Source organism: Cyprinodon tularosa, unplaced genomic scaffold, assembly GCF_016077235.1.
Source record: "Cyprinodon tularosa strain WSP-4 unplaced genomic scaffold, ASM1607723v1 ctg98, whole genome shotgun sequence".
Classification (NCBI taxonomy): Eukaryota; Metazoa; Chordata; class Actinopteri; order Cyprinodontiformes; family Cyprinodontidae; genus Cyprinodon; species Cyprinodon tularosa.
Genome location: NW_024039762.1, coordinates 556,572 through 564,931, shown reverse-complemented (window position 1 = coordinate 564,931; position 8,360 = coordinate 556,572).

The window sequence follows — 8,360 nt, the reverse complement described above, 5'->3', positions numbered from 1 at the left end:
GGTACGAGATATACAATAAAGCAACACCTTGAAACTATCACTGAAGTAATATTATTAAGTCTGACATGTACTCTGTGTTACCTGAAGATATGAATGTGGGGTTTCTGTTTGGAAGTGAATCTCTAAGTACCTGGGTATGAGATATTCTTAATGTTTTCGTATTTCTTCTGCATGGATGCCCCGAAATTGAGATTTTTGGTGGACAGAAAGATTAGAAGGAATACGATTTTTACTTGGATGGAGCCACGTTTTAGTCCATGTGCTACATTCAGTGTCCGATGAATATATTCTCTGCTCAGTGGGTGGCCTTTTTCGCTTATGCTATCAACACCATTCTATAACATTTCTGACACTTAGAATATGGAACCTGACAAAAAAAAATGCATCTTCTGCCTATTTTCTCAAATATTGTCCTACTCATATGAAATTCATACCACAGTCACAGAGTATAGGAATTATTATGTGGGCAAATTTGCATCATTCTTGACACATTATTTATCAAACTAAGCAGGAGAGATTTCAGTAACTTAGAATATGGAACCTGCCGAAAAATGCATCCCCTACCTATTTAACCCAAATATTGCCTGACTGATTTAAAGCTCATAATATTTCCTCAGAAAACAGGAATCATTATGTAGAAAAAAGATCTATATCCTCTATATAGTTAGGATCATCGGCGTCGCCAGACCCCATTTACTGGGGCACGTGCCCCAGTATAAATGAGCTGTGCCCCAGTATAAATCTCATGAATATTTGCAACAGTATTACATTTTTTTAATGCATCTATTTAGATATTTCCAACGGAAGGAGACGTATATTTCTACTCAAATGCGCAGCAAGTGTGTTGGTAACTCCAAATTGAGGATGTATTAGCGCCCCCACGTCACCGCATGTCACTGCATGAACTGCAGGTAAACTAACGCGCTGCTCTCAACTGAGTTGGATGGGACACTGTGCAGCCACGACGCATTTTTAGTTCTGGTAATGTTTCTTACCTGTCAATTTTATTATTTTCCCAGTGAAACCACATGATTTATAGGCTACTAACTGAAAATTACTGCATTGGTTTGTAGATGGATAGCAGGAAATTCCTCACACGAAGCAGAGACAGGGAAGCAGTAAAACAAGATGAGAGAGAGGGAGGTAAGGTCCCGTAATGAATTAGTGATTTAATGTAACCAGTTACATTAGGAACGTTATAAGTAATATGATAGATATTTACATAATTATAAATTTGCATTTTTTTTTATGTTTGCTGTAGAGAATGAGAATGCAGGTGCTGGAGTAGGAAAGGGAGGAGGAGGCGAGACTGACAGGCAAGAGACAGGTGAAAGACAGGAGAGACAGGACCATGAAGGTGATGAGGATGCAACAACCAGCTTCCACAAACAAGAAGGGGACATTAGGGACTTAGGGGGAAAGCATGATGGTCCTAAACAAGTGAAGTTGTCCCACTATCCCCTGGGGCAAATTTGGAGTAAAAAAACGTTCATTTAATTCAAAATGGTTTGAGCTTTTCCTGGTTAAAAAAGAAAGCCTTGTTATCAAGGATATGCAGTGTGTTTTCAACTTGCTTGATAACATCATATTCCCAACACTAAAGCAGGTCATCCAGATCTCCCTCACAATCCCAGTCTACAGATGGAGTTGTGAAAGGTCATTCAGTGTGTTGAGAAGGCTCCACACTTGGCCGAGGTGCACAATGGGACAAGATAGGCTCCATCATCTTGCTATTTTATCAGTTGAAAAGGAAGAACTTTCTAAGCTGAGTCACAAGTGATTGACCACTTTGCAAAAATGAAAAATAGGAGGTACACTTTAATGCTCAAAAAATAAAAGGAAAACTTAGTTCGGGTTGAGTTAAACTTTCCCCTGAACTAAAACTCGGAAACCTAGGAATTAATGATTACTTCAGAATGTGTATAAGGAAACTTTTTATTTTTAAAGTTGTTGATGTCTTATTTTTTATAGCTGCAATGTTGAAAATGTTCATGTTTGTTAAAATAAATATGCTCTTATACTCATTAATATCTCAACTGGTAATTTTGGTAGGAATGTATCAGGGTTGGGCAGTGTGCTTGTCTGTATTTATGTATGGAAGGAGGGGCATATGCACTAGGGGGCCAGTGCCCCAGTAAAGCTTTGTGCCTAGCAACGCCCCTGGTTAGGATAGAGTTAGGATAGAGTTTGGAGATAATGGTAGAGGATAGGTATGGAGCCAGCTAGAAAGAGGAGGATGTCATGTGTGACGGAGCATTTCAACCTGATTTCTCCCACTAAAGTAAGGTAAATGTATTGAATCGAACCTATTTAAGAATCATTGGAGATTTTTTTTTTCAACAACTGTCTATTTTCATTGACTCCTAATGTATTTATAGGTGAAGTGTTTATTGTGTTCCAAGGTATTGGGATACAATAACACCTCCTTCATGCTGAGGCACTACCATGCCTTGCAATAGAATAAGGAGGCCACCGGAGCCACACCCAGAAATTTTAAGTACTTAGAATAGTATACATAGACAACCACAATTTTTCTTCTATTCTAATTTTTTAATGTGCAAATTAATGACAATCAAAACAGGTAATGGACACTGTATTTATTTCTCTGTAACCAGCCACCAGGAAGCAAGAGCTGAGTGCTCCTAATCGACCTTGTGAAGGATACACAACCCTTCAGCTTTGTGGATGGAGTTGGATTCAGGGCATTTGTGCCCAAATGGGATCCTAATTATGTTCTTTCAACTTAGCAGGTATATATGGATGCATTTATTAAATGAAAGAGTACTTTGTTTGCCTCATGATTTAGATCTACCTTTATTTTTTATTTTAAACCATGGTGGAAGGAAGGTTTGCATCTGCTAAGAAGAAGGCTAAGGCTAAAGTAGGAGAGGTGGCTGCTGTTAGCCTTACTACTGACATGTGGACATCCATCAACATGGATGCCCACCTATCTGTAACTTGCCACTTCCTGGATGGACAAACGATTCTCAATGCAGTGCTGCTGGTAGTGCAGTCATTCCCCCAGTCACACACTGCTGAAAATATAGCTTGTGTGAAAAAATGTATGATGGAGGAGCAGTGGATCCCTAAAGAGGAGACTGACGGTTCTCCTAATATGGTTGCCTGTGTGAGGGAGCTGAAGCCTTAGCATCATATTTGCATCGCCCACACGATGAATCAGGTGGTGAAGAAGTCACTTGAGCAGCACCCTGTGCTCTCTGGCATCAGGGCCAAAGCATGGAAGCTGGTTGCCTACTTTAGAAGCAGCACCACTGCTAAGGTACGCTCTTTCCCATTATTGCAGTTTATAATAAATCAGTTTTTTATTGTCTATCTGTGTATTTAAAAGGAGATGCTTTCACAAGTGCAGCGTCATCTGGGGCTACAAGAGCTGAAGCTGATGCAAGAGGTGGAAGCCAGATGGAACAGCACATATTTTATGTTCCAGCGTCTGAGTTAAGGGAAGCAGTTGAAGCAGCATTAGCTGATCTGAACTCTGACTTTTTAAACATCAGAGGAGTTCGACCTCGTTGGAGGGTGCCTTTCTTTACTGCATCCATTTTATGAAGCTACTGTTGAGCTCTCTACCGAGGAGACTGTTTCTGCCTCCACAGTCCTTCCCCTCATGAAAATGCTGCAGCAAAGCTTTCAGGAGGAGATGACGAAGCCGGCACCACCAGCTTTACTCGAAGTTGGAGACCAACATCAGGCAACTACAAGACAGGCTTCAAATGTTGGAATCTTTGAGCATCCTAGCTTTCTATACCCTCCTTTATCTCAGATACAAAGCGATAGTTTTTTTTTCAGCCACACTAAATCTATCGAGGCAACTGAGAGACTGACCTCTGAATGTGCCACAATGTTGAGTTCTAGATAGAACTTTGATGAAACAACCCCAGGCTTCCACTTCTCATGGTACCACTGGAGGTAATCTATTATTCATTTTACACTTTTACATATTACACTTGCTAATAAATGCTTTTCTCTCTGAGGTAGCAAGCTGTGGCATCCTTTAGATGCAAGTGTGATGGAGGCAAGAAAATCCAGAAATGTGACTGCAGATGCCGCAGTTGAAGTCCAGTGGCACCTTTCAGAGACCAACATAACCTGATTGGAAAATCTCCAGTACCCCAATTGTACTTGTGCTTTTATGCATGCCAGCATCTTCAAAGCCTGCATGTTTACAAAGGCTGGTGAAGTTGTGTTAAAAAAAAAAAAAAAGAAAGAAATCGATTAAAACCTAAAACAGTGGAAATCTTTTTATTATTATTTATATATTTTTTAATTAAAATGAATAACACCTTTTATTTTGCTCATCATCAGAGATGGGAAGTAACAAAGTACAAATACTTCATTACTGTACTCAAGTAGATTTTTCTGATATTTTTACTTTACTTTACTACTTATTTTTATGGCGACTTTTTACTTCTACTCCTTACATTTTTAAAAATTGGCTCGTTACTTTAGTTTTGAATAATTTCAATGGAGTTACCGTTATTATTTTTCACGTCATCAATACCAAATTCAATCTAATTGGATGGGAATCTACGTTGCATTTGACGCACCACTACAAGATGAATCGACAGATTCGGTGGTATTCATTCACGGCAAATCATTGCAGCTTGGTGGCGGTGGCGTTAGCATAGTAGCATGGACGACGAGATGATTGAAAATGAACACAACGGAGATCTAGTCCTATTGGCAGACATCCATTTAAAATGTAGGCAACGGCATGAAAAAAGTGGTTTCTACTTTTACTTTTATACTTTAAGTAAATTTACAAGCCTGTACTTTGTTACTTTTACTTGAGTAAAGAAGTTTAATCAGTACTTCCACTTTTACCAGAGTATTTTTTAACACAAGTATCTGTACTTTTACTCAAGTACGGAAAGTGAGTACTTTTGCCATCTCTGCTCATCATTGCCTAAGTTGCACAAGTACTTTCACTGTCTGCTTGAGCTTATGTAACTAAAATGACAAAACGATGTACCTTAAAAGATTCTTTTCTAAGATATTTTACACACACAACCTTACAAAATATTTTTTTATACACACCAATCATGAACAATTTTAAAAAGAACTTAAATTGGGGGGGAAGCACAAGCAATTGCAAACATCAAAGATTATATTGCTTAATGTAGTTCCGCACTCTACCAGTAGGTGGTGACATGTTCACGTGAAGCTTCATGAACTGTGGGGATCGTTGAAGCGATTCGCCCAAAAGTTCAATGCCTCACAAGGCTTCATCTCACCATCACTGTGCTCAGTGTGAACCTGCTTTTACCTGTGAAGAATTTGCTAATCCTGTTCTCTGGCAAATGCCAAGCATCCTGCGCAGCGTTGGGCTGTCATCCAGAATGCATAGGAACTAAGAAGTGCAGGGACACTGCTTTATTGAGTTTATCTCGCTAAATTCCAATAATTTCCACCTGTTGTCTATTCCATTTGCAAACAGCAGGTGAAAGTGAACGTTAATCAGTGCTGCTCCCTTAGTGGACAGTTTGATTTCCCAGTAGTTTGATTTGATTGTAATTATATTGTTTACATGCTCCCTTTCTTTTTTGGAGCAGTATATTTAAGATTATTTATTATATGGTTTGTTTATATAGCGCCAATTCACAACATGTCATGTTAAGGCACTTTACAGATCATACAGTCAGGTTGTTTCAAAGTTTTCTATCTAAGGAAAACCAGTTGATTGCATCGACTAATTGACCTAAAGGGAATCCCTTACATCAAGCGTTCTTGTAGCGACAGTGGAGAGGAAAAACTCCCTTTTAACAGGAAGAAACCTCCAGCAGAACCAGGCTCAGTGTGAGCGGCCATCTGCTGAACTGACTGGGGTTCAAGGAGATAGAAGCAGAGATACAGAAAGAAGCAGGGATATAAAAGGCAACTGTCAACCATCTCCATAGGCGGCCCCGTCCAGGAAACACACCCGGCAGACGAGCTCTGAACCAGCTCCAATGTCAGAGGATGAAGAGAGACCATCCAGCCAGTCACAGTCAGAAAAACAGGAGTACACTGAAAAAAAGGCAAAGCTCAAACATCTCACTGCCAAACAGGAATAGACCGGATGAATCTACTATGACGAGAAAAACTAGAGAGAGCATAATGTTAGAGATTTAACTAACAAATACTGCCGAATGGGAGAATAGAGATAGAATGAAACAGATTGATGAAAAACAGGCCTTTATGTCCTCCAGCAGTCTGGGGCTATAGCAGCATAACTATAGAAATAGATCAGGATAACCTGAGCCACTCTAAGCTTTATCATAAAGGAAAGTTTTAAGCCTAGCCTTAAAATTAGAAAGGTGTCTGTCTCACAGACTAAAACTGGTAGTTGGTTCCACAGGAGAGGAGCCTGATAACTAAAAGATCTGCCTCCCATTCTACTTTTAGAAATTCTAGGAACCACTAGTAAACCTGCAGTTTAAGAGCGAAGTGCTCTGTTAGGAAGAATCATATCTCTGATATGAGACAGATTTAGGCAATTTAAGGCTTTATAAGAGAGAAGGAGGATTTTAGATTCTATTCATTACCACAAATGTTATAACCGCCATGAACTTGCCACTAAAGCTTATTAGGATTATTTTTATTGACAATGTATGAGTCTGTTTCACTCTTATAATACCCACCTGTTTGTTGCAAGTCAGAATGAATGTTTTGCCAAGTAGATTATCTAATGAGAACAGTCAGGATAAAAAGTCATCTTCATGATGTACTTGGTAAAGAGAATGGAATGAATGCAGTGTCCTTGATCTAAGAACATAGTGTAATACTTTGATAAAGCTGGAGCCGTGGACGTCTCCTTAATTACAAACGTGTGTGATGTTATGCTGTGATGGTGTGGCATGCAGGATTTGTATAAAATGCTTCTTTAACTATGATTCGGGGCAGACTTCCACGAGAAGCGAGCCGGTTGGTAAGCGCTGCCTTCTGTAACCCGAAGCATTTCTACAATCTGAGTAAGATTACAGTTTCTGTCAAAATCTGTCATGTATCATAGTTATTTAATGAAGTGTTATTTAGAGGTTGTGAAAAGCAGGAAGATCTCTGGAGTAAAAGATGGACTGGAATAATGTAATGGAAATAAAATACTAAATATTTTACGACTTCATCTCATGAAATGAATCCAATTAGCACTTTCAAAGCTAAAATGCAGACATAATCCAGGATTACAGCAGGACAATAATCCTGTCTAGAGTTAGGATACTGGATCTGAAACTCCCAGGCATCACTCCATCAATTCACACTCATTAACAGCAGATGAGCAGCTTCCTAAGCAGTATTTACCCAAGTATAAGGGTCTGGATGTTTTTAGAAGAAAATTCAAGTAGATTCAAAACATCAAAATCTTTTTAAGTCAATTATCTAATAATTTCACTTTTCTGAATATATAAATCAGACAGAAAACAGAGGTTTTTCTTACTTTGTTGTATCTTTAAGGAAAAGAGAAAGAAAATACACATCGTAAACAGATCCTTTATCTGTGTGACATAAAAGACGAGTGAAGTTTTGCAAAATATGTTGTTTTCAAGTACTTCAAAGAAGATCGGAGGGAGAACCGGAGCAGCATCCATCCTGTGATTAATATAATATGGCACAAGTCTTAAGGTGGGGGAAGGGAGTATGAGTAACAGGGGGGGAAACTTTTTTTTTCTTTTTTTATACGTATATTATAAATATGCTACAAAAGCTTCTACTAAAAGACCACATAAACCTGAGAAATGTCAAGGATAAAGGAAGGCAGGATCTAGAACTGGAAGAAAGTGAACTAAAAGTACTGCTTTATGTATTAACAAAAAAAAAAAAAAACTGGAAACCAATGTTAAATACTCACCCCTTCCCCCCTTTGTTTAGCTTCACATTTCTACCTTATGCATATGATTTCCTTAAAATATTAGGTTTCTACAAAATGTACATTCTGTTGCCGATATTCATGGTTAAACCCATAAAACTGTACAGATCAGTATACATAGCTAACAGTGATTGTTATGGTCGACGGTAAAAAACACGGTTTCAGGCAGACCAACAAGCTTACATGATACATGGCTGATAAAAATAAAATAAAGAGCCAAACTTAACGTAAGAAGCCCTTAGAAATCTTTCTGAAAACATTCTGCACATTAAAATCAAACAGACTTAAAACAGTGAGATGCTGAAGGCAGAGATGCTCAGAGAAGTCAGCGTGACCAGGAATATTTGGTGGTTTTTAGTATTTTTTCTTCCCAATCATTAAAAGTTGACAAGGTGTCCAATAAAAATATCACAACAATCAGATAGTCGAGTGTTTCAAATCAATTTAAAAGCAAAACACGAGAAAATAAGTGGCTATTTTAAGCTAAACTGGCTGCTGT